Here is a 27293-nt window from a genome sequence, read left to right as displayed (position 1 = left end):
ACCATTCGCAACCGTCTCCATGAAGCTGGGCTACGGTCCCGCACGCCGTTAGGCCGTCTTCCGCTCACGCCCCAACATCGTGCAGCCCGCCTCCAGTGGTGTCGCGACAGGCGTGAATGGAGGGACGAATGGAGACGTGTCGTCTTCAGCGATGAGAGTCGCTTCTGCCTTGGTGCCAATGATGGTCGCATGCGTGTTTGGCGCCGTGCAGGTGAGCGCCACAATCAGGACTGCATACGACCGAGGCACACAGGGCCAACACCCGGCATCATGGTGTGGGGAGCGATCCCCTACACTGGCCGTACACCACTGGTGATCGTCGAGGGGACACTGAATGGTGCACGGTACATCCAAACCGTCATAGAACCCATCGTTCTACCATTCCTAGACCGGCAAGGGAACTTGCTGTTCCAACAGGACAATGCACGTCCGCATGTATCCCGTGCCACCCAACGTGCTCTAGAAGGTGTAAGTCAACTACGCTGCCCAGCAAGATCTCCGGATCTGTCCCCCATTGAGCATGTTTGGGACTGGATGAAGCGTCGTCTCACGCGGTCTGCACGTCCAGCACGAACGCTGGTCCAACTGAGGCGCCAGGTGGAAATGGCATGGCAAGCCGTTCCACAGGACTACATCCAGCATCTCTACGATCGTCTCCATGGGAGAATAGCAGCCTGCATTGCTGCGAAAGGTGGATATACACTGTACTAGTGCCGACATTGTGCATGCTCTGTTGCCTGTGTCTATGTGCCTGTGGTTCTGTCAGTGTGATCATGTGATGTATCTGACGCCAGGAATGTGTCAATAAAGTTTCCCCTTCCTGGGACAATGAATTCACGGTGTTCTTATTTCAATTTCCAGGAGTGTAATAACGTAAATCAACAGGCGCTTACTACCAACTGGAAACGTTAGCATGTTAGACCTACACATTTAAAAGTTGCTCCATCGTGGATTCCAAAACATAAACTTTCAAGATGCTCTTACTTGTTCGAAGGCAAACAAAATCATCAAGGATTTGGTTGCAGCTGTTGAAAGAAATGTCAGTATTTTCTACGTGTTGGTACATCACTGGAACAGAAACCGACCAAACATCGCAGTTCACTTTTTGTCTGAACCATCACCTGATTCTTAAAAAAGATCCATTAGAAGTATTGAATCACATCGGTACTACCTATCCAAAGCTACTAAAAATTGCACTGAAATATTTGAGCTGTACAGCCACATCGTCAGACTACTCTCGGCGTGAACAACGTAATAGGCTGAACGGGAAACTTCTGTCAAAAAATGTTATTTTTACCGTCTTCATATAAATCGTTATGCTACATGTGATTTCGTTTATTGATTAATAAGTATGTGAGTATATTAGATGTACTCGTATGTTTTTTTACGCCATTCTAAAATTTCATCATTTACTATCGATCTTTTGCGGTCTATTATTGTCGGCTCCCGATGTTTGGACGTCGATGATAAAATCGAAATCCGGTCGTTGTGGCCGAGCGGTTGTAGGCGCTTGAGTCCGGAGCCGAGCTGCTGCTACGGTCGCAGGTTCGAATCCTGCCTCGAGCGTGGTTAGTTAGGGAACTGATGACCTCAGTTGTTAAGTCCCATAGTGCTTAGAGCCATTTGAACCATAAAATCGAAAGGAGCATCAATTATTTGTCAACATCGCTCATCTCTACACTTAATTAGTTCCAGTTAAAACCGGTACCCTGACTGACACAATGTCCGACAAAAGGGCAACGGGCATGATCGCAGCACACCTACAGGTGGTATATGTTACAGTGCAATGTCGGAAACGGCGTTTGTCTCACACGTGACGCAACGTGTATTTTCTTCCGTCTGTATCGACGTTGCTGCCTGGTGTGCGGTACTTGAAATGGCCTTGTCAGGTAGTACTGACAAGGGAACCTCCCCATCGCACCCCCCTCAGATTTAGTTAAAAGTTGACACAGTGGATAGGCCTTGAAAAACTGAACACAGATGAATCGAGAAAACAGGAAGAAGTTGTGTGGAGCCGTGAAAAAAATTAGTGAAATATACAAACTGCGTAGTCCATGCGCAAGACAGGCAACATCAAGGTTTATACGAGCTCAGGAGCACCGTGGTCCCGTGGTTAGCGTGAGTAGCTGCAGAACGGAAGGTCCTTGGTTCAAGTCTTCCCTCGACTGAAAATTTTACTTTCTTTATTTTCGTAAAGTTATGATTTGACCGTTCGTTCATTGGTGTCTCTGTTCACTGCAATAAGTTTAGTGTCTGTGTTTTGCGATCGCACCGCAAAACCGTGCGATTAGTAGACGAAAGGACGTGCCTCTCCAATGGGAACCGAAAAATTTGATCCCAAGGTCATAGGTCAACCGATTCCTCCACGGGAAAACACGTCTGATATATTCTATACGACACTGGTGACGGCATGTGCGTCACATGACAGGAATATGTTGTCGACCCACCTAACTTGAACACTTGCCGAATGGGTAAAAAGATTCTTCTACCTTGCCCGATTTAGGTTTTCTTGTGGATGTGATGATCACTCCCAAAAAAGTGATGAAAACATAAGAGTTTGTCACATAAACAGAAAATGAAAAATTAAACTTTTCATTCGAGGGAAGACTTGAACCTAGGACCTCTCGTTCCGTAGCTGCTCTCGCTAACCACGGAACCACGGCGCTCCTCAACTCCCAGTGTCCTTGATGTTGCATATGTTGGCATGGACTACTCAGTTTGTATATTTTACTAATTTTTTTCATAGTTCCACACAACTTCTTCCTGTTTTCTCGATTGATCTAAGGTCAGTTTTTCAAGGCCTATCCACTGTGCCAACTTATAACTAAATCTGAGGGGGGTGCGATGGGGAGGTTCCCTTGTGAGCTGTCGGCGTCAGTGGCGTGGTAAGTAACTGTTAGCTGCGCGGGCACGATTTGCTCGTGGCAGATGCGGACGGCAGGACAGGAAGGCAAGCGTGTGGCGGTAGGTATATTTAGCACGGTGTCAGGGGTTTTTCGCGGCTGACTCACAAACTGGGCGGCCACAGTTTATATCCCACATCACGTTGGACATAGAAATAGCAACCTTCCAAGAACATCAAATATTCCTGCTACGAGAATGATCAAACGCGTCGAAATACTACTTCCTGCTGCTTGCACGAGGAAGTTTGTAATGTCTCTGTGTGGATGTGGGAGGTAGTCGAGCTGCTTTACTTGTTGCTAAAAGGTTTGTGAACTGCACAAGGTCGACGAAGAAAGAACAAGAGTTCAGGAAGGGTTGAATTAGAAGTCTGAAAGGGAGTGTTTCTTGATAGAGTGCTAGGGGAACGCCGGCCGAAGTGACCGTGCGGTTAAAGGCGCTGCAGTCTGGAACCGCAAGACCGCTACGGTCGCAGGTTCGAATCCTGCCTCGGGCATGGATGTGTGTGATGTCCTTAGGTTAGTTAGGTTTAAGTAGTTCTAAGTTCTAGGGGACTGATGACCTCAGATGTTAAGTCCCATAGTGCTCAGAGCCATTTGAACCATATTCTATGGGATTCAAACCCGATTCTCCCGTACAATTTCATGAATAGGGGTTCTGGTGGTAAATATAATCCCTGCCCACACCATTGTGTATCCTTCTCGATATCTGTCTCCTTCCACAACGTTTGGGACACGAGATCATGTTCCACGTTCCATCCAGATGCAAATCCATCGAGAATCACTTACCAACTGACTCGGGATTCACCTGTTAATACAACATTGGTCCACTGCAATGAAGGGCACTCTGCCGAAGCCTTCTCTGCACACCGTTTGCCTAGATAGGACATATCTAGAGGATGCTGCGAGGTCAAACGCCAGCAGTTCACAGTCCACCCCCCCCCCCCCCCCCCGTCACAACTCTGCCACCCCACCCATACCGGACCCAGGGTTAAGGGTTATTGTGCGGTTCAGTCTCAGGTGACCTCTCTCTCTCTCTCTCCCCCCCCCCCCCCCCCCCCCGTCCCACACCCACCCCGGGGACCTCTGATAACAGACGAATGTAGCCCCAAATGTTTGCATGGTAGAGTATTGATGAATGGAGTACGCATATGTGGAGACAGTGTTTGCGCAACAAACGCCGACTTAGGGTAACTGAGGCGGAATAATGAGAACCAGCCCGCATTCGTCGAGGCAGATGGAAAACCGACTTCGGCTCACTGGACCTGGACAGTAATCGACCCGGCGGATTCGTGCCGGCGACCTGAACGCCTTCCCACTCGGGAAGCAGCGCGTTAGACAGCGCGGCTAGCCAGGCCGGCCCAAAATGCCATCCTCTATGCAAAGCAAGACATCTGTTGACTGTTCGTATCATTACATGGTCAATTAGACACAGGACTGGGAAATAGCAGTTTGTTGCTTTAATTTTGGATACCAGTTTCAATCAGTAAGAAACAAGAGTCCAGCTGCCAGTGTCACATGGAAGAGACTCTCTGAACCAAGAACAAACGATGGCGTCGGAGCGGCTATTACTTTGCGTCTGCGGATCGTCACGTAGCGAAGAGACGGCCTATATCGCGGCGGTGGAGGGCGCTTGTAGTACAGAACCGATGCAAGCGAGGCTCAGGAGGTGTGCACTATTTTTTCTAACGGACCCCGCACGACCGCAGCTCCGTTTCCAACTTTGACGACTGTGGGATGCTATCGATACGTGGTACCGTATGATTTAGCTACCAACGTTTGGCTGTTTAATGCTTGTTTGTTGTGGAAAGTAGACTACTTGCCAAGAGCATCGCAAAATGAATATTTCACTAGCGAAAGAACAAATGTGTGTGAAATCTCATGGGACTTCACTGCTAAGGTCATCAGTACCTAAGCTAACACACTTCTTAACCTAAATTACCCTAAGGACAGCCGGCCGGTGTGGCCGTGCGGTTAAAGGCGCTTCAGTCTGGAACCGCGTGACCGCTACGGTCGCAGGTTCGAATCCTGCCTCGGGCATGGATGTTTGTGATGTCCTTAGGTTAGTTAGGTTTAACTAGTTCTAAGTTCTAGGGGACTGATGACCTCAGCAGTTGAGTCCCATAGTGCTCAGAGCCATTTGAACCATTTGAACCTAAGGACAAAAACACACACACACACACACACACACACACACACACACACACACACACATGCCCAAGGGAGGTTCAAATGGCTCTGAGCACTATGGGACTCAACTGCCGTGGTCATCAGTCCCCTAGAACTTAGAACTACATAAACCGAACTAACCTAAGGACATCACACACATCCATGCCCGAGGCAGGATTCGAACCTGCGACCGTAGCAGTCGCACGGTTCCGGACTGCGCGCCTAGAACCGCGAGACCACCGCGGCCGGCCCCAAGGGAGGACTCGAACCTCCGCCGGGACCAGCCGCACAGATTTCACTAGCACTTTTTGCTGCAAATCTCTGATGAACACTGAAAAAGAGGAGGTCGTCCGCTGAAACTGCATTACATCTGAAAAGATCGAGTAAAATTTTATTGATTGAATTTGTAATCTCACTTGAAAGTAGTACAGTTTTTGGAGTCCAGACCCTCGAGAGGTTCTTCTGCATAACGTAATTAACTTCCGACTGGGACCCATCAATCATGCAATGAGCAATTTGTTATTTTAAATATTTCACGGAACCTTTTCTCTCTCCGACAGTGGTTAAAAATTCAGGCCCTAAGTGTAGGCGAATGAATAGCAGACTCGAGGGCGAGTTTAATGCAATACAACATTAAGCGGGCGCGCGCGCATCTAGGCTCGGCTTTTTGGGACGGCGAGCGGCTGCGAGGGACTCGCGGGCGCTCTCGTTACTTATTCACGGACGTGACGCTAAGCAGCAGCAGCCGCGGCGTCTCGCCTGTTTGGAGGGACTCCGCGTGCTTTTTTATGCGCAAAGCGGCGGAGAGCGCCGGCACGGCACAGTGGCAGGCGCGCGCGCATGCGCAGCTCGCACGCCCGTTCCTCGGGTGGCGCGCGGCTGGCCGTAATTTGCGCTCCTGAGTGGAACAGCCAGTAAAGCGGCGAGGGGCGCGCCAGCCGGCGGGCAGGTCGTCACAGCGGCTGCGGGGAACGGCCGGCTGCCTCCCGGCACACGGAGACCACTCTGTTAGCTGCGCGGGAACGTCCACACGCGGTGTTAAAAGCAAATGCTACACGGAGTGCCGACAAAGTACAGCCTTAAATAATGGAAAGTGTGGAGTCATCGACATCAGTACTAAAGGAAATCCACTGAATTTCCATTACACGACAAAGGTTAAGACAAGACTGCAACTTGTCTCCGCTGTTGTTCATATTATTTAGGGATCATATGTTGAAAACAATAGACTGGCTGGGTGAGATTAAGATATGTGAACACAAAATAAGCAGTCTCGCTCATGCGGATGGCTTAGTTGTGGTGGCAGATTCGATTGAAAGTTTTCAAAGTAATATTTCAGAGCTAGATCAGAAATGTAAGGACTATGGTATGAAGATTAGCATCTCCAAAACGAAAGTAATGTCAGTGGGAAAGAGATATAAACGGATTGAGTGCCAAATAGGAGGAACAAAGTTAGAACAGGTGGACGGTTTCAAGTACTTAGGATGCATATTCTCACAGGATGGCAACATAGTGAAAGAACTGGAAGCGAGATGTAGCAAAGCTAATGCACTGAGCGGTCAGCTACGATCTACTCTCTTCTACAAGAAGGAAGTCAGTACCAAGACTATCTGTGCACCGTTCAATCTTTCGACCAACTTTGTTGTATGGGAGCGAAAGCTGGGTGGATTCAGGTTACCTTACCAATAAGGTTGAGGTTACGGATATGAAAGTAGCTAGGATGATTGCAGGTACTAGTAGATGGGAACAATGGCAGGAGGGTGTCCACAATGAGGAAATCAAAGAAAAAGTGGAAATGAACTCTTTAGATGTAGCAGTCAGGGCGAACAGGCTTAGATGGTGGGGTCATGTTACACGCATGGGAGAAGCAAGGTTACCCAAGAGACTCATGGGTTCAGCAGTAGAGGGTAGGAGGAGTCGGGGCAGACCGAGGAGAAGGTACCTGGATTCGGTTAAGAACGATTTTGAAGTAATAGGCTTAACATCAGAAGAGGCACCAATGTTAGCATTGAATAGGGGATCATGGAGGAATTTTATAAGGGGGACTATGTTCCAGACTGAACGCTGAAAGGCATAATCAGTCTTAGATGATGATGATGATGATGATGATGACAAATCACACAAATCTGAAGACCGTCAATTACGCTATATACTTAAAAATTGCAATTACTAATAACTTAAGTTGCAATAATCAGCCGACGGCTGTGGCCGAGCGGTTCTAGGCGCTATAGTCTGAAACCGCGCGACCGCTACGGTCGCAGGTTCGAATCCTGCGTCGGGCATGGATGTGTGTGATGTCCTTCTCAGCAGTTAAGTCCCACAGCACTCAGAGCCATTTGAAGCATTTTTTTGGAATTATCACATAGCTAATGTTGCGGGGAAAGCAAACCGAGACTGTGATTTATTGGTGGAACACTTAGTGCAATAGGTCTACTAAATAGCCTTCTTACACCAACTTGTCTGCCTTCTTCTGGAATACTTCTGTGTGGTTTGGTATCCATATCAGGTAGGTCTGACGGAGGATATCGAAAAAGTTCAAGGAAGTGCAGCTCGTTTTGTACTGTCGCGAAACAGGGGACAGAGTGCTATGGACATGAGACGTGAATTGGGAAGGCAATCATTAAAATAAAGTCGTTTCCCGTTGAAACAGAATTTTCTCCTGAAATTTGAATCAACAACTTTCTCCTCTTATTCCGAAAATATTTTTTTGGTGCCTACCTACATAGGGAGAAATGATCATCGTAAGAAAAGAAGAGAAATCAGAGCTTGCACAGAAGGATTTAAGTTCTCGTTTTCCTCTCAAGCCGTACAATAGTGGAAGGTTAGAGAAACACCTTGAAGGTGGTTCAATGAACCCTCTGCCAGGCTATTTTGAATCGCTGAGTAATTATGTAGATATAGATTTATGTTCCACTTGTCAAATGGGTACACAAGGTGTATTTCACTGACGCTACAGCTGTGTTAGCAAAAACTTGAGGAGGGTCAACAACCAATAGGAATGAACGGAACTGTAATAGGAAATGAATTCCTGTCCACGAAATACTAGGTTACAGAAACCTATTAATCATTTGACACGTTTGGTACACACTGAAACAAGCTAAATATACTGTTTGCAAAGAAAGAAAAGAAGAAAACAAGAGGGATGTGAGGTACTGTGAAGAGATGATCGGACGTCAATGTAACTTCGTACACGGACACACAATGGGCGAGCATGCACGAGGGCGTAAACATCATTAACATTCTACATCATTATTCTTGGTGCCCTCTGCCTCTAGAGGGCTCCGAATTGTTGCGTTTAATATGACGTTGTGTAACGTGACTATGTCGGTTCGTCAGAAATAGCACGCTGTAATCCAGTTTCGAACTGGAAGAATTCGCCCAGCCTCTTCTTCAGCATGAGACTGTCAGACTACACACGAGTTCTGGGACATGAGAAACGATCAGATGGCTTGGATTCCCTGTCAGCAATCATTCTCCATACAAGTCGGACTTGGGCCCATCCAATTTTCATCTGATTTCAACACTTCGAGGCCTTTACTTTGATAGCGATGAAGTGATACAAGCAGAGGTGAGATTGTGGTTCCGTCAACAAAGACAAAGATTCCTTGAAAATGATGGAGGAAAAAACTTATACTGTAACTAAAACGTTAAAACCGCTTTTCTAGGATTATTTGGTAAGTTCACACTATTCATCTTTTCTACTATTTCACACATATTTTCCGCGTCTGACTTAGGAAGTTTGTAACTGTGGTGTCACCGCCAGACACCACACTTGCTAGGTGGTAGCCTTTAAATCGGCCGCGGTCCGCTAGTGTACGTCGGACCCGCGTGTCGCCACTTTCAGTGATTGCAGACCGAGCGCCGCCACACGGCAGGTCTAGAGAGACTTCCTAGCACTCGCCCCAGTTTTACAGCCGACTTTGCTAGCGATGGTTCACTGAAAAATTACGCTCTCATTTGCCGAGACGATAGTTAGCATAGCCTTCAGCTACATCATTTGCTACGACCTAGCAAGGCGCCATTATCATTTGCTATTTATCTTGTGATGCATGTATCGTCAAGAGCTTATGGAATAAAGTTAAGTATTCCAGCAGCTTCGTACTTTATTTGCAAGTCTCAATTACTTTACCTGTTCCAGACCTCACGCCAGCCGGCGTGAGCTTAAACGCGTGCCTTTCGGCTTCACCTCGTAGTGGCTTGGCTGTCTTGCCAAGTCACAACAGTAACCTAACATCAAACCTTTTCGTGACCGGAATATGCATTTCATCTCATTCAAAAGAACAAATAAATCATGTATCAAGACGAATAAAGCTTGAAGATGGACCCACAAGATCCGAAATGCAACGTGTACTAAATAAAACACGAAAAATTGTGACTGAAGCCGGTTTTTAATTCATACCTCGAGTGTAATGAGTACAGTCATGCTTGAAGCTGCAAAATATGGATAAAATTAAATCAAATTTACTTTACTTTAACATAGTTGATGTATCAAACTCGCGTAACGCGAGTGCTGGACTGCTGACATGATCACAGAATATATCGCACCTGTGAACGCATTATGGCTTCCGTGACGGAACGATGGCAATGGTAGCGTAGTGAAACCACTCAGCAGTGCCGAGCACCTGTTATCTGTTACAAAAGGACGCGCGAATAATATCCTTACTGGAGGGAGCTATGTGTGAGTTGCAAGTTCCGAGATGGAACTTCGAGGCTGCCAACTACAGTGACAAAGCACAACTGCTATTGTTTTGTTGCCGAAATTTTTACGACAAGAATTAAAAGACGGCAATGAAAACTGAAAAATTACATGACTGTGCTAAAATGAGGTAATTGTCGATAACTCGCTACTATCCTCCTGAAAATTTAATAATCGTAAGACCGAACGATGATCGTAGTGTTTGGTTATTAGGTGCGACACAGTTGAAATGCTGCTCAAATTTCAAAGCACTACTTTCAACAATAAACAGAATATACTAGCTGCAAAACTTAAAAAGAATAAATATTAAATTTCGTATGGCGATGGTGATACTTTTACTGTGCGAGAGTTCGATGAATAAGGAAAAGAGATGGCAGCAAGTTTAAAACATCAGAGGTGTGAGGGCCTACATATGAAAGCAGTTAATGAAGAAAGATTTTACTGTGCATTGTATTAAGGAGGATATCACCGAATATTGAGAGAGGTGGGAAATAGAGTGACAGATGACGGACTGTGTTAGGACATCCAGAAGTACAGCCCGAAGGGAAGGAGGGATATGTCGACCAAGTAAGCGATGGACATAAACTTTGGGAACATGGAACAAGCAGATGCCCAATCCCTACACAGTATGTGACCAAATGTACCGGGCACCTGTTAGTGTAAATTAATAGAGTGCGTCAAGCCTTGGTCTTTATGACCGTTTGAACTCAGCTGGGATTATTTTCAATGAGGTGACTGTATGTTTGTGATGGAATGACAGCCCTCTCTTTCTCAAGAGCCGAACCCAGAGAAGGTGGGTGATAGACTCTTAGGTCTGGTACGAATTCGTCTTTTCAACTTATCCCGAAAGTGTTCAGTTGGATTCAGCTGGGGATTCTGGGTAGGGCACTCAATAACGTTATTCCCCACAGAGCACGACCACACAGATGCTGGCTGCTTTGTGACAACGTGCACTGCCATGCTGGTACAAGCAACAGTCGTATACGAACTGATCCCCTACTGTACGCAGCACTGTAAAATGTGATCGTATCCCTCCGAATTCAGCGTTTTCTTGAGTATAATAAAGAGACCACTGTCTAACGAAAAAGCACCTCCATACCTTATCACCAACACGACTGCACTTCACTGTAGGCACCACACATGATACAAAGTAATATTATCTAGGCAACCGAATCCTTCCACTGGAGTTTCGCAGGGTACCATATGATCCGTCACTCGAAATCTCCCTTTTCCAGTCATACATTGTCCAGTGGCGTCTCAATGCCACCCTAAGCATAGCTTAGGACTGAAAAAGAAATGTGTGTCTTATGAGAAGCTGCTCAACTATGGTTGTCCAATATTTTTAACCCGCTATGCGCAGTCACTGTGATAAATGGACTGCTGGTAGCGCTATGGAACTCACGACTGGTCACTTTCGCCGATTTAATGCGATTTTTTACAACGACCCTCCGCAGTGCTCAGCAATCCCAGTCTGTAAGCACGTGGTGTCTGTCTGCACTTGATTAGGCTGCATTTGTTCTTTCGCCTTTTAACTTCACAGGCGTGTCACCAACAATTGCTTTGGAAATGTTCTGATGTAATGTTAGTGACGCGACATACAATGAGAAGTCCACTTTCGAAGGCACTCACCTCTCCTAACAGACCCTTTTGGTGTTACCGCCTCGTACTGATAACATGACAAACACCGCTTCCTTTTATTCAGGTGGATCCGCTTTTAGTGACATCTAGTGGTCAGTTCCACAATACACAGGAGTGTCTGGATACTGTTCTACATCTACATCTACATTTATACTCCGCAAGCCACCCAACGGTGTGTGGCGGAGGGCACTTTACGTGCCACTGTCATTACCTCCCTTTCCTGTTCCAGTCGTGTATGGTTCGCGGGAAGAACGACTGTCTGAAAGCCTCCGTGCGCGCTCTAATCTCTCTAATTTTACATTCGTGATCTCCTCGGGAGGTATAAGTAGGGGGAAGCAATATATTCGATACCTCATCCAGAAACGCACCCTCTCGAAACCTGGCGAGCAAGCTACACCGCGATGCAGAGCGCCTCTCTTGCAGAGTCTGCCACTTGAGTTTATTAAACATCTCCGTAACGCTATTACGGTTACCAAATAACCCTGTGACGAAACGCGCCGCTCTTCTTTGGACCTTCTCTATCTCCTCCGTCAAACCTATCTGGTACGGATCCCACACTGATGAGCAATACTCAAGTATAGGTCGAACGAGTGTTTTGTAAGCCACCTCCTTTGTTGATGGACTACGTTTTCTAAGGACTCTCCCAATGAATCTCAACCTGGTACCCGCCTTACCAACAATTAATTTTATATGATCATTCCACTTCAAATCGTTCCGCACGCATACTCCCAGATATTTTACAGAAGTAACTGCTACCAGTGTTTGTTCCGCTATATATAATCATACAATAAACGATCCTTCTTTCTATGTATTCGCAATACATTACATTTGTCTATGTTAAGGGACAGTTGCCACTCCCTGCACCAAGTGCCTATCCGCTGCAGATCTTCCTGCATTTCGTTACAATTTTCTAATGCTGCAACTTCTCTGTATACTACAGCATCACCCGCGAAAAGCCGCATGGAACTTCCGACACTATCTACTAGGTCATTTATATATATTTTATATTTATTATATTATATATACTGTTGACACAATGTATGTTGCTGTATGTCTATTCTTTCTAGGGATGATTGCTGGCCTCGGCTGTCACTAAAGGATGTCAAAACGAACACCTTTCAGCAGTCTAATTTTCATACTTATTTAGCTACCAGTTTCGGCGATTTACTACGCAATCTTCAAGCCCCTGACCGTCGTGTTCATGATCGCTGCAGCTAGCAGATATCTGCAAGATATCAGAATTTGAATGCAGGCCCCTATTTTGACCAGAACCGAGGTTCGAATCTTCCTACACGTCGGTCGCAAGCCTGACGATAGCATAGTAAATTGCCGAAACTGGTAGCCAAATAAAGTAAGTTTGGAAATTATGCCGCCTTCCAGCCGAAAGGTGTTTGTTTTGACGTCCTGTAGTGTCTGTAAGACGACAACGATGACTATGACGACGAGGTACGTCTCGAGCATTGTGGCCATCATCCCAGCGACAGACCAGATAGAAGATAGTTGAAGATACCCGTTTGGTAAAAGATCTTCTCCTGCTGCATGAACGTAATTGCCTGCTGCACATCCTCGTCCGACAGAAATCTTTACCCGTTCAAGGCCTCCTTTAAGAGACAACAGGCGTGATATTTGCATGGGGAGGGATCAGGAATTTAGGGCGGTGCTCGAGTGTCGCCCAGTGTTGGCGTAACTTCTGAATTACGACTTTTACGATATGTGGACGAGCGTTATTACGAAGCAGCAGCACCCTTTATCCCAGTTTTTTCTGGCGTTGCGCCTTAACTGTACGCCGCCATTTCTCCAGCGTTCCGTACTAACGTTCGACAGTGATAGAGGCACCAGGATCCTTGATATCAATAAGTAGCTGGTCCCGGTAATCAAACTACAGGTTGAGCATCACGTTTCCAGCTCCTGAAGTTCTTGGGACGGGGGAATGACGGATGAAACCACTGCATCGTCGAGACTTTCGACATCGGTTTCCAGCGGTGGCACAAGCTTTCATAGCCAGCAAGAATGCGGTGAGGGTAGGTGTTGCCTTCAACACTGAAACGCTTAGCTGCTTCAGGCACGCAGCCATTCTGTTTCCTTTTCCGCCGTTCAACGCCTGGAGTATCAGCTTGCCTCAGATCTTATGGTGGCCAAACTCCTGTCGGAAATGCGTAGCACGTTACAGAAGTTGATATCGAGATCCTTTGTGTAAGTTGATCCCTGACAATTGAAGTGAGCCAGGCACGACAGATCCGCGGGTCTACCTCAACCAGTGACGTAAGGCGATTTTGTAAACGGCTCAATGGTCACTTCTTAGTATTGGCACAGCTCTGCAGTAGAGTACTATTTTCGTCTGCAGTCGTTCGCAACTGAAATCTGGCAACAGCGTTGAGAGCTGTCAGGTATCTCCTTGCGGCGTCGCAACTACAGGGCACGAATGGTTATGAACCGGTCCGCCCAAATCGCATCGTCTTCCCCCCACTTATTGATGTCCGTAATGGATGAGGTTGGCCTCCCAGATTGACAGGTGTATTAACTTGAATCGCGACCAACACAGAACTTTTCGCACCATTCCACAGCGGTGGTTTACGCTAGACGCGCTGCCCCATACGTATTCATTTTGCGCTGGATACGTACCTGTGTTTACCGTTCGGCAGCCAAGGAAAGGGTTTTGGAATGCCGCCATAGTTCACGTTATCTAGAAGAACGTGGAGGGTGGAGAAAGGAAAGGAAAAGGAAAAGGAAAAATGGAAAAGGAAAAAAGGAAAAGGAAAAATGGAAAAGGAAAAAAGGAAAAGGAAAAGGAAAGGAAAAGAAAAGAAACCGATGGTATCAGCTGCGTCAGGCATTTATCCAGAATCAGCAGTGACAAGTGAAAATGTGTGCTGTTCCTAAACTCAAACTCGGGATCTCCTGCCTATTAGGCCGTTGAGTTAGCCGCTACGCTACCTGGAGAGAATGTTAACTGCATACGTGCAGACTACCTTGGAAGGCTCCTAAGCCGACTTTCACACTTACCTGGCGCCACCACTTATCTGAAGTCCCTATCTACGTCCTCTATGCTCGCTAATTGTAGATTCCCACTGGAAGCCGAACATAAATGTACATCGGCACTGATTTTGTTGTTTCATAGCCCATCGAGGCATGTCAGTTATACGAATGCGTGGTGTCTGTTATTCCGTACATATAGCTCACAGACTCACATCGAAAGACACACTAATCGCAGACCGCTGTGGCCGAGCGGTTCTAGGCACTACAGTCTGGAACCGCGCGACCAATCCGGTCGCAGGTTCGAATCCTGCCTCGGGCATGGATGTGTGTGATGTCCTTACGTTAGTTAGGTTCAAGTAGTTCTACGTTATAGGGGACTGATGACCTCAGCATTTAAGTCCCATAGTGCTCAGAGCCATTTGAACCATTTTTGAACACACTAATCCTTGGTCTATTGGTCGCTGCTTATGTACACTCAGAGGAGTCGCGATGGGTTTCACATACGCTGAAGCAACGACCACGAACCGAAACATTTTACTCGCATCTTACAGTTAAATATCGCCTGTCCCTCACAACAACACTGAATGAGTGTAGCCCGGTAAATCGACAGAGCAGGCGAGCTACTGGGTTGCTGTTTTGTGGCTGCGGCCCATCCTGCCACACAGGCTGGTCGACGCCTCCCATCGTTGGCGGCAAAGCGTCCCTCACAATGGCGGCGCGCGGCGCTCACAAAGAGAAGACGCGAGGTGGGCAGAGGTGCCATCGCCAGAGGTGGCGACGGAGGCGGCTGATTGATCGCGCGGGGGCCGCCTCATTTGTCAACACGCCACCTCCGCCGCCCCCGCCGCCTCCCGCCGCTCGCAACTCGGGCCCGTAGGGGCGCGCCTTTCCATCTTCCTCACGCCTGTCTGACAATATCAATTAAGCGGACCCTCATTTGCTTCCGCCGGCGCCCACCGGGAAATCTCGCGCAAAAAGGGCCGCGGCCTGAAAACTTCGTCGGCGGCTATTGTGGCCAGGAGCTGACAATGAAAACAAGGGGATGGCGGGCGGCCTTCTACGTGAACGAGCTTTCGGCGAGCCCATTGATCGGACCGTGCCACAGACATCACTGACAAAGAAACTTAGTACGAGGCAAGTGAACGTAGTTTTGTGACTATGCGACGGCCACTCCAAAAGAAATGCACACTATTTTTGTAAAAATACAGTTTTCATTCTGCGTGTGTGAAAGTTTTACTGTGTGTAGATACATCCTGCCCGCTTGTTTTCAATCTTTGTTCAACCTGTTCCCGTGAGTGGCGCCGTCACAGCTTGTCCTCAAAAAATGGCTCTGAGCACTATGGGACTCAACTGCTGTGGTCATAAGTCCCCTAGAACTTAGGACTGCTTAAACCTAACTAACCTAAGGACACCACACACATCCATGCCCGAGGCAGGATTCGAATCTGCGACCGTAGCGGTCGTGCGGTTTCAGACTGTATCGCCTTTAACCGCTCGGCCACTCAGGCCGGTCAAGATGGCTGCTGCACTTAAAGTTCGTCAAAAGCAATGTGCTGTCATAGAATTCCTGTGCTGTGAAAACGAGACAGTGTTAAACATCCATAGGAGGTGTATAGAGGTGCTGCTGTCGATCGCAGTACAGTTAGTCGGTGGACAAGCAGGTTACGTGATGAAAGTGGGCACGGCAATATTGAGGATTGTCCTCGCAGCGGCATGCCTCGTACTGCACACACTCCAGACAATGTGCAGAAAGTTAACAAACTGGTGACTGCTGACAGACGCATCACAGTGAACGAATTGTCACGCTACGTTGGGATAGGGGAAGGAAGTGTTTGCAGAATACTGAAAGCGTTGGCGTTAAAAAATGTTCGTGCCAGGTGGGTTCCCAGGATGTTGACAGTGGCTCACAAAGAAACAAGAAAAACGGTATGCAGCGAACTTTTGGAACAGTACGAGAATGGTGGAGATGGATTTCTTGGAAGAATTGTGGCAGTTGGTGAAACACGGCTCCTTCATTTTTCACCAGAGACAAAGAGGCAATCAATGGAGTGACACCATGCAAATTCACCCAAGGAAAAAAACTTCAAAACCACGCCTTCTGCTGGAAAAGTTATGGCTACGGTGTTTTTCGATTCCGAAGGACTCTTGCTTGTGGACATCACGCCAAGTGGAACCACAATAAATTCTGATGCATATGTGACGACACTGAAGAAACTTCAAGCTCGGTTGAGTCGTGTTCGACCACATCGGTAAAAGCAGGATGTTTTGCTGTTGCACGACAATGCACAGCCACATGTCAGTCAAAAAACCATGGAAGCGATCACAAAACTCGGATGGACAACACTAAAACACTCGCCTTACAGTCCTGGCCTGGCTCCATGTGACTATCACCTCTTTGGGAAACTGAAAGACTCTCTTCGTGGAACAAGGTTTGAAGATGACGACTCCCTTGTGCACGCTGTCAAACAGTGGCTCCAACAGGTTGGTCCGGAATTTTACCGTGCGGGTATACAGGCGCTGGTTCCAAGATGACGTAAGGCAGTTGAGAGGGATGGAAGTTTATGTGGAGAAATGAAATTATTGTTGCTAAAGGATGTATCGACACTTTCGAACATGTAGAATAAAAGATGGATTTTAAAAAGATAGTATTTATTTTGGAGGGACCCTCGCATATATCGTTCCACTCAGTTCTTAGCATTGTAACAGTTTTTCATTTCCTTCCGAGTATTTCAACTAGGTACTATAAGGTGAGGTGGCGTCATGGAACAGCGATATACACGTATACAGATGGCGGTAGTGTCGAGTACACAAGGTATAAAAACACAGTGAATTGGCGGAGCTGTAGTTTATAACCAGGTGATTCGTGTGAAAAAATTTCCGACGTAATTACGACCGCACGATGGGGATTAACCGACTTTGTACGCAGAATGGTACTTTGAGCAATACGCATGCGACATTCTATTTCCGAAATCGTTAAGGAAATCAGTATTCCGAAGTCCACAACATCAAGACCGTGCCGAGTGTGAAAATTTCAGGCATGAACTTTCGCCATGTACAACGCAGTGGCCGAGGGGCTCCACTTTACGCACGAGAGCAAACAACGAGCACTGCGTGAAATAATCGCAGAATCAATGTGGGACTTAGGACGAACGTATCCGTTACGACATGCGGCGACATTTGGCGCTAATGGGCTGTGACACCAGACGACGGCAGCGAGTGCATTTCCTAAAACCACGACATCGCCTGCACCTCCTGTCCTGGGCTCGTAACCGTATTGGTTGAACCCTAGACGACTGGAAAAACGGGGATTGGTCAGATGAGTTTCGATTTCAATTGGTAGTTGCTGATGGCAGGCTTTGAGAGCGCCGCATACCGCAAAGACATCGTTCCAGGTTGTCAACAAGTTAGTTAGTTACGTGTTCCATTGATCAATAACGCGGCAAAACCGTTATGATATGGAACTTGTCAAATGCACAAGAAACGTGCACAGTAAACAAGTTTTTTTTTGTTTCCATTATAGTGTTATACCTAAATATTTGTATTATCTATCTCATTCCCTTGAATGGCACAAAATGCGTATACTATATCTCCAGATTTATTTACTCATATCAAGAATTAATCTAGGGTATAGAAGGAGCTGTCAAGGAGTTATGATTTCAATTTGTTTTTGAAACTGTTACTGCTGTGTCAGACATTTTATTTCATATGGTAATTTATCAAAAAGTTTTATAGCAGCCTATTTTACCCCTTTCTGTGCCAAAGATAGGTTAAGTAAAGGATAGTGTAGGTCTTTCTTTTTTCTGTAATCACGAATGTCGCTGTTTGATTCTAAACTGGTCCATGTTGTTGAGAAAAAAATTGATTACTGAGTAAATGTACTGTGAAGCAGTTGTAAGAATTCCTAAGCTTTTAAACAGGTGCCTACAAGATGTGTGACTATTAACGCCACACATTATTCTAACTACTTCTTTTGAGCAGTGAATACGTTTTGCCTAAGTGTTGAGTTGCCCCAGAATATATTATTCCGTGTGACATCAGAGAGTGGAAGTATGCAAAGTATGTTAGCTTACTAATTTCTACATCCTCAAAATTGGCAATTATTCTGATTGCAAAAGTTGCTGAACCTAGTCGCTTTAGGAGATCCAAAACATGAATTTTCCAATTGAGATTCTCATCTATATGTACACCTAACAACTTGGTATTCTTTACCCTGGCTACCGACTTCTTTTGATGTGTTTGTTTATTGAAGGAATTCTACTTTCTGCAGCAGAAAAGTGGATGTACTGTGTTTTTTCATAGTTCAGAGCAAGCCCATTCGCAGAAAACCAATTAATAACTTCTCCTCCAAAGACCTTATTTGTATCACTTTCTATCGGGCTTTCTCTTACTGGATTAATAATTATGCTTGTATCATGAGCAAACAGCGTCAGCATCTTGTTTCACGTAAGAAGGGAGGTCATTCACATATATCAAGAACAGGAGGGGCCCCCATGATCGAACCTTGTGGAACACCTAATGTAATTTCACCCCAATTAGATGAAGTGGCAAACTCCTTTGAATCACCTGAAGCATATAAACTTTTTGCTTCCTGTTCTGTAGATATGACTCAAACCACTCATATGCTGTTCCATTTATACCATAGAATTGTAATTTCTCTGACATAATGTCAAGGTTCATACAATCAAATGCTTTGGATAAGTAACAGAATATTCCTACTGGTGACATTTTACTATTTAAAGAGTATTATGTGGACAGTGAAATGGTATATTGCTGTCTCAGTGGAACAGCATTTCTGAAATCCGAACTGTGATTTACTAAGTATCCCATTACTGTGGAGATGGCTAACCACTCTTGAGTACACTACTTTCTCAAAGATTTTTGAAAATGCTGTAAGCAAGGATACTGGCCGGTAATTATTGACATTTGTCGTTTCCCCCTTTCTGTAGAGTGACCTGACAATGGCATATTTTAACCTGTGTGGAAAAATACCCTGAGTCAGTGATGCATTACATATGTGACTCAAAAATCAGCTGTAATTGCTCTACACTGTTTTAATAACTTAGAGTGAACTTTGCAAGCTGATCGTGAATTTATTCTGGTGTGGGCTGTTTTCGCATGGAATGGACTGGGTCCTCCGGTCACTGAACCAATAATTGACTGGAAATGGTTACGTTCGGCTACTTTGAGACCATTTGTAGCCATTCATGGACTTCGTGTTCCCAAACAACGATGAAATTTTTATGGATGACTATGAGCCACGTCACCAGAAGACATTATAGCGAATGATTGGACCATCGAGATCGCTCTTCATGAATCCCATCGAACATGTTTGGGACACAATTGAGAGGTCAGTTAGTGCACAAAACCCTGCACTGGTAATACTTTCTCAGTTATGGACGGCTATCGAGGCAGCACGGTTCAATATTTCTGCAGAGGGCTTTCAGCGACTTTTTGAGTCCATGTCACATCGAGTTGCCACACTACGCCGGACAAATGGTGGTCCGAAACGATATTAGGAGGTACCCCATTGCTTTCGTCACCTGAATGTGGTGTTCCTCATTCGCGTTTATGCTGTCTACTGAACACAGCCGGCCGGAGTGGCCGTGCGGTTCTAGGCGCTACAGTCTGGAACCGAGTGACTGCTACGGTCGCAGGTTCGAATCCTGCCTCGGGCACTGATGTGTGTGATGTCCTTAAGTTAGTTAGGTTTAAGTACTTCTACGTTCTATGGAACTGATGACCACAGCAGTTAAGTCCCATAGTGCTCAGAACCATTTGAACAATTTTACTGAACACACGGCTGCCACAATGCTTTGTTGTATCTGTCGTTGTTAGTGTTCTCTTCTATGCAGCTCTTAGTTTTAATCTATGCTGTGCAAGGCTCTTTTAGGTCTACGTGTATATACATACTCTGCAAGCCACTATATCGTGCGTGGCGGAGGGCACCTTGCACAAACACATGTCCTTTTTCCTGTTCCACTCAAATACACTGAGGGAAAAACTGCTATCTACATGGCTCCGTACGAGCTCCAATTTCTGTTACCTTCGCGATCCGTACGCGAAATGTACGTTTACGGCAGCAGAATAGTTCTGCAGCCACCTTCCGATGGTTCTCTTAATTTTCTCAATAGTCTTCCCTCGAGGGCATCCCAGTTGAGTTCACGAAGCATCCGCGTAATACTTCAGTGATGATAGAACCTACCGGTAACAAATCTAGCAGCACGCCTCTGAATCACACCGATGTTTCCCTTTAATCTGACCTGGTGGGGTCGCAACACACTAACAGTATTCACGAATGAGTCGCTCTGGCGTTCTACATGCGGTATCCTTTGCAGATCAGCCATAGTTTCCTAAAACTCTCCCCATTAACTGAAGTCAGCAAATCGCTTTCAATCTTACAATCCTTACATGCTTGTTCCATTTTCATGACTTTGCAACGTTATGCCTAATCTGAAACAGTACATTACTAACGATTTATTCGAACATTATAGGATTGTTTTGATACTCATTTGCATTAATTTACATTTTTATACATTTCGGCAAGCTGCCACTCATCACATCAAACAGAAATTTTGTCCATCTCATTCTGTGTCCTCCTACGGTCACTTAACGACGACATCTTTCCGCACACCATAGCGTCATCAGCAGACGGCCTCAAACTGCTTCTCTCCCTGCTCGTTTATGTCTATAGAAAACAACGGCGGTCCTGTCACACCTCCCTGAGGCGCTCCTGAGGGTACCCTTTGCTCTGATGAACCTCTGACTTCGAGCACAACGTGCTGTGTACTATTACTTAAGAAGTCTGTGAGATACCCACATGTCTAGGAACCTATTCCATGTGCTCGTGCCTTCGTTAATAGTCTGCACTGATGCACCTTGTCCAAGGAAAAAGGAAGCAGTGAGAACCCCAGAAGAAGAAGAAGATGAAGATGAAGAAGAAGAAGAAGAAGAAGAAGAAGAAGAAAAACGATTCGCGTTTCTTTCGTACGTGGGTCCGCTCTCGGCCAAAATTGCACGACTTCTGGGCAAATACAATATCCAAACCGTTCTCCGACCACCACCGAAGACGAGGGAGCTCCTAGGTTCTGCCAAAGACGAGCTGAACCTTAACACACCAGGAGTATACAGCATACCATGCGAATGCGGAAAACAATACATTGGTCAAACACGCTGCATATCTAAACGCTGCAAAGAACATATCAGATGTGTGTGACTAGGTCACACAGAAAAATCAGCCATAGCAGAACACAACATAAATGAAGAACACACCTTCAGCTTCGAAAACACGGAGGTACTGTGCCGAGTATCTGGCTTCTGGGAAAGCGTTATTAAAGAATCCATAGAAATAAGGATTCACGACAATCTGGTCAACAGAGACGAGGGATACCAACTCAGCTCAGCATGGGACCCTGCGATAGCGGCAATCCATCGGGAGCGCGTCCGTCAACGTCCTCCGCCACGGACGCAGACAGAATGCTCACACCGAGAACCGAACGCAGCCGCCGGGGCCGGCCGCCATCCCCACCACCGCGCGCACACTGCTGGTCCACCGCAGCTACCCGAGGTCCAGTGGAGGGGGGTGACCACGCATATAAATAGCCCGCCCTCCGCGAATCTCGACACTTCGACAGAAGATGGGTAGTATGAAACTTCCAGAAACGTCGCGAGATATCAACGCTACCACCCGGCTGGAGACCCGAGAAACCTTCATCAATAGTTTACGCCGGGAAAGCCTACAGTCACTTGTAATGCGTTATTTATGCAACAGATGGAGGTCTAAGACATTGTACGATAGTACCAGAATCGCTTCTGCTACATTTCTTGATAAACCGGTGTCACCTGTGCTTTCTTCCAACCACTGGGCATGGTTTGTTGTTTGAATGGTCTGTGGTATCTTCTTCACGCTCTAGAGATCCACTCTTGGCCTCTTTCAAAGATTTCTGGGTCGATCTTTAGTGGGCAATCTGGACCCATTTTTGTCCCGCCATATCGTTTGGTATCGTCTCTCCATCTCGCCAGAGGGCGTCCGTCACTTCTCTTTGATCCCTCGGACGCCAGTCTATCATTGTTTCGGACCATTTGAAACTGTTCTTGGCCACCTGTGCTGTCCAACGCCACTTTAGTCTCGCCGTCCACTCATCAGCATTACAGACCCCCATTTCTTCTTCTAATGTCTTCCTTTTTCAACCTGTCCGATCCACTCCAAACAATGCTCTCTCTACAGCCGATTAACAGATCCGGAATCAATTTTTCACTGCTTGTTGTGTCATTGGTAAGCTCGCATGTTGTTACTGACAGCATGCATGTGACATAAACCGTCCGCTTCAAATTTATAGGTGTAGTCGGTAGGGGAAGAGAATTAGTTTTGCCTAATCTTAAGCATTAACATCGGCTTTTATCCACGTACAACATCTCGTGTTTTCTTGGTTAGATTTCCAGCATCTTACACTACATTCACTCTAGTATTTGCTATTCCTAACGAATATTTGACTGTTATGGACAATTTGCAAGTGCGTTTCGGCACGTTAAGTTTGATTCATAATTATAGTTGTCTTATTTACTGTTACATATCTTCCTCCTCAACTTCTTCAGTGTCACTGTTATACTGTCACAGAGTGTCGCTGTCCATCCTCTGGAGGTGGTTGTTACGTTGCTTAATCGTATTTCTGTTATGTCTTGTCCGCAGGTACTGTTCGCATGTTGATTTCTAAGTGCTGTCTGTTGTCGCATTTTATTGTGACCGTTGTTCTTGATCTTTTATTGCAGAGCATATAAACTGACGGGAAAAACTGCATTAACGAAAGTTGGTAGGCGCGTTTCCACATCTGAAAGATTATCTCCACTCAAACTCGGCACCAGCCGCATGAGAGTGGTGCTAGCACCGCCACTATGGAGACGCAAATCAAGTTTCCTTTAAATTGTTGGTTACCTCTGAGATGTTAGTTACCTTTGAGATTAGCCGTAGTGAGTTGGTGTTAGTTAAGAATCCTTTAAGGCGACAAAGAAGCCATTATGACCTTTGAACGATGTGGTGTAACAGGGATAAGAGCAGTTAGATGTTCCTTCTGCGATAATGCAGAAAGGCTTCTCAGGAATGTAGCCACTGCACATGATTTCTGGCAGCAGTAGAATACACGGTCGCAAGAAGACCATGCTCCGGACAGCCACGTGGGTCTGCTGAGAGGGAAGACCATCGTGTTTGGTGTGTTGTTCTGTCGCATCGTGCTGCATCTGCAGCAGTAATTCCGGCAGCAGCTGGCACCACAGTGACATAACGAACTGACAGCAGCGGTTATCTCACACACCCTGACTGCAAATTTGCACATCAGTCTGGTGATTCGACCAGTTGCGCTGCCGTTCATGAACAGCATTCCACGGGGCGCTTTCCAGCAGGATAACGGTAGCCCACATACCACTCTTGTAGCCCAGTATACTCTACAGAGCGTCGACATGTTGCCTTGGGCTGTTCGATAACCAGATCTGTCTCCAATCGATCATAAATGGGACATCGTTGGACAACAACTCCGACGTCATCCGCAACCAGGATTAACCATCCCTATGTTGACCGACCAAGTGCTACAGACACGGAAGTCCGTCCCACAAAAGTATATGGCACCTGTAGGGCACAACGGATACACGTTTGCATGCTTGCATCCAACATTCTGGCGGTTACACCGGTTACTTATGTACCACATTTCACATTTGCAATGGCTTATATTACACTTTCATTGACCTGTAATCTAGCAATGTTAAACACTTAAATATGTTGACTAGACATATGTATTCCTGGAATTTAGTCATTCCACGTAATTACTTTTTGGTGTAACTATTTTTTCCGTCAGTGTATGTATTTCTGTTTCTACACTACTGGCCATTAAAATTGCTATGCCACGAAGATGACGTGCTACAGACGCGAATTTTAACCGACAGGAAGAAGGTTCTGTGATATGCAAATGATTAGCTTTTCAGAGCATTCACACAAGGTTGGCGCCAGTGGCGACACCTACAACGTGCTGACATGAGGAAAGTTTCCAAACGATTTCTCATACACAGGCAGCAGATTGACCGGCGTTGCCTGGTGAAACGTTGTTGTGATGCCTCGTGTAAAGAGGAGAAATGCGTACCATCACGTTTCCGACTTCGATGAAGGTTGGATTGTAGCCTAACGCGATTGCGGTTAACCGTATCGCGACATTGCTGCTCGCGATGGTCCAGATCCAATGGCTGTTAGAATATGGAATCGGTGGGTTCAGGACGGTAATATGGAACGCCGTGCTGGATCCAAACGGCCTCGTATCACTAGCAGTCGAGATGACAGACATTTATCCGCAAGGCTGTAACGGATCGTGAAGCCACGTCTCGATCCCTGAGTCAACAGATGGGGACGTTTGCAAGACAACAACCATCTGCACGAACAGTTCGACGACGTTTGCAGCAGCATGAACTATCAGCTCGGAGACCATGGCTGCGCTTACCCTTGACGCTGCATCACAGACAATAGCGCCTGCGATGGTGTACTCGACGACGAACCTAGTTGCACGAATAGCAAAACGTCATTTTTTCTGATGAATCCAGGTTCTGTTTACAGCATCATGATGGTCGCATCCGTGTTTCGCGACATCGCGGTGAACGCACATTGGAAGCGTGTATTCGTCATCGCTATACTGGCGTATCACCCGGCGTGATGGTGTTGGGTGCCATTGTTTACACGTCTCGGTCACGTCTTGTTCGCATTGACGGCACTTTGAACAGTGGACGTTACATTTCGAGTGTGTCACGACCCGTGGCTCAACCCTTCATTCGATCCCTGTGAAACCCTACATTTCACCAGGATAATGCACACCGCATGTTGCAGGTCCTGTACGGGCCTTTCTGGATACAGAAAATGTTTGACTGCTGCCCTGGCCAGCACATTCTCCAGTTCTCTCACCAATTGAAAACGTCTGGTCAATGGTGGCCGAGCAACTGGCTCGTCACAATACGTCAGTCACTACTCTTGATCAACTGCGGTATCGTGTTGAAGCTGCATGGGCAGCTGTACCTGTACACGCCATCCAAGCTCTGTTTGACTTAATGCCCAGGCGTATCAAGGCCGTTACTACGGCCAGAGGTGGTTGTTCTGTGTACTGATTACTCATTATCTATGCGCCCAAATTGCGTGAAAATGTAATCACATATTCTAGTATAATATATTTGTCCAATGAATACCCGTTTATCATCTGCATTTCTTCTTGGTACAGCAATATTAATGGCCGGTAGTGTATGTAGTCTAAATGTAGCGTATTTTATTGTTCGCGTATCGCCCGCTTGTGCATGTAGGTGTCTATCTCAGACTCACGCAGTTTAAGTGCGTGGGAGATAGAGCGTTGAGATCTAGCGAAAGACAGTACCGCGCAGGTGTGTGTGGGGATGAGCCGGACAGGCGTGTGCTAAACCCCAGTGAGTTGCGTAAGCGGCGGCCGAGGAGGCCCCGGCAGGTGGTTGCAGAGGAAGGCGCCACGACGTGGTACATTTGTCCCAGTCGCGAGCGCTCGCCGCACATACGTTACGGGCCTAAGCACGCCGCGTGGCGCGCCGAGATAAATCATGGCGCCACATCAGGATTCAGGGCCTGTCGCGGCGTCCACGTCGGCGTCCCCAGGGCCGACGGCCGGCAGCTCGGCTCGGCTCACGCAGCCGCTGATACCGGCGGCCGTCTGTGGCGCCGCGCTGCGGTCCCGCGGGGAACCTGCCTCGCACCTGTCACTCCAGGACGGCGCTGAGCCTGCTCATGCGCTGACGTATACTGATGTTGGCAAATGCAAGCATCGCATGCGAGCTTTGAACAGATAAACTGCCACGCTTCGCGCACCATTTGATTTATTACTTGTTTCGCTCATCAGACGGGAGAATCTTTAGATTTTGATTGCTCTAATGGCAACACATTAAAGGTTTGACGTTCTGTCCAGTACGAACGTCAACAGACAATGATTCCGAGTGCAGCTTTAAGCCCCTAACGTAAAGCCTTCAGGGTAACAAGTATCTAAAGACTTTCGCGTCTGATGAGTGAAACAAGTAATCTGTGAGATAATAGTCTGGTGTGGGATGGGTAAAAAAACTTGTGAAATCGCTAAACATAATCATTCCCACATGGTGCCAAACATTATTTTCTTTTTATTTATTACGAATGCAGTTCCGATTGTTATTCAGCTTCAGGCAGATACAAATGTACATAGTGACCAAAATAAAACGCCCGGAAAATATTTGATGTACTTTAAAATAGGCAGCTCAACTCACGTCACCTGCAAGCGGAGCAGATGTTAGATTGTATGTCTTAAGGTGCATGAAATATTTTCCGGGACAGTTTTATTTCTACCCATCTCGTATAATTACAGCTGCTAGAACAGCAAGCGACAGCATACGGTGTCCACGTCACAAACTACAACAATCAACAGAAAACCAAGTGGGCTCCGTTACTTGGGCACCAATTCGAGACAAATCTGTCAGAAAACTGCTGGTCAAAATGCCATATAATCTACTGTACGATATCCTAAGGTACCACACGTGAACGAATCATCTACACAAATCGATCTGTTCCCACAGTCTGTTTCTAAGTCAACAAATACACTATTAACATATCTCACCATCTCTTCTTAGTTTTCCAACTGCATCTCTTGTTCCTTTGCCAGTTCTAAATCCAAATTTTCGTTGAATATTCCATCGCAACTTTCCATATAATAATCTGTTCAGCACTGTCAATAACATTTTGGCTGCACGAGGAGTTAAATTGATATTCTGACGTTCTTCATACTTTATGCTAGTCTCCTTTTTCTCAGTTGGTATAATTACTTTTGTAGGAGCATCTTCTGGTCATTCTCTTGTTTCGTACGAATCATTACAAAGATGAACAATCCCACTCGATCCTTACATTGTCGAGC

The sequence above is a fragment of the Schistocerca serialis genome, chromosome 6 (assembly GCF_023864345.2).
Source record: "Schistocerca serialis cubense isolate TAMUIC-IGC-003099 chromosome 6, iqSchSeri2.2, whole genome shotgun sequence".
NCBI classification, from domain to species: domain Eukaryota; kingdom Metazoa; phylum Arthropoda; class Insecta; order Orthoptera; family Acrididae; genus Schistocerca; species Schistocerca serialis.
The sequence above is the reverse complement of the archived record's forward strand: the minus strand, read 5'-3'. Positions refer to the sequence as shown.